Source organism: Odontomachus brunneus, unplaced genomic scaffold (assembly GCF_010583005.1).
Source record: "Odontomachus brunneus isolate Ranch 3 - 2012 unplaced genomic scaffold, Obru_v1 Obru_scaffold_170, whole genome shotgun sequence".
Lineage (NCBI taxonomy): Eukaryota > Metazoa > Arthropoda > Insecta > Hymenoptera > Formicidae > Odontomachus > Odontomachus brunneus.
In genome coordinates this window covers 329,300-329,901 of record NW_022639620.1, presented here as the reverse complement: position 1 = coordinate 329,901, position 602 = coordinate 329,300, and the positions used below count along the sequence as shown (strand labels likewise).

The 602-nt window shown below is 28.7% G+C and overlaps 1 protein-coding gene across 3 annotated transcripts in view; it reads left to right on the top strand.

The window, feature by feature from the left end:
• The window catches only part of LOC116851263 (1,5-anhydro-D-fructose reductase), a 254,733-nt gene that overhangs the window by 188,328 nt on the left and 65,803 nt on the right, over positions 1 to 602 (top strand). The window lies entirely within an intron of this gene.

Here is a 602-nt window from a genome sequence, read left to right as displayed (position 1 = left end):
AATAAAAAATGGGGGTATCCATTTAAAAACATCATTGTGACCTTGACCTGATCTTTATGACGCAACTCAAGGTCAAACTGCTAATATCATAAAATAGATCTTTTTAAACCCTACAACTTTTGTATTTAACATTTTTTTATACAACTCTTTGTTTTCGAGATATTCAGGTGTTCCGGTATATAATATTCACCCTGTATATTATAATTTAATAAATGGTGTTTTTAAAATAAGCAGCTGGAAACAATGAAATTATTTTTATTTTACTTTAAATTATTCTAGTTATTTAAATTTAAGTACATGATTTGTTTGATATTGTTTCATAAAAATAAAAACATATTTTATTGAAATTATAAATACAATATACAGGGTGAGTCATTTTAGCCTATGGATCCGAATATCTTCCAAATTACGGTATCTACAAAAAAATGGTTTAGATAAAAGTTGACCAGGACAGAGGGGGTCATTCAATTGTACCATTGGTTTTGACCTTGAGGTTAATTTTGAAGGTTACTTCAAGGTCACGATGGTTTTTTTCTAATGGGACACTCTATTTTTGACTGCGGATTTCGAAAGAGCGGAAAATTTTACATCAAACTTGTCTT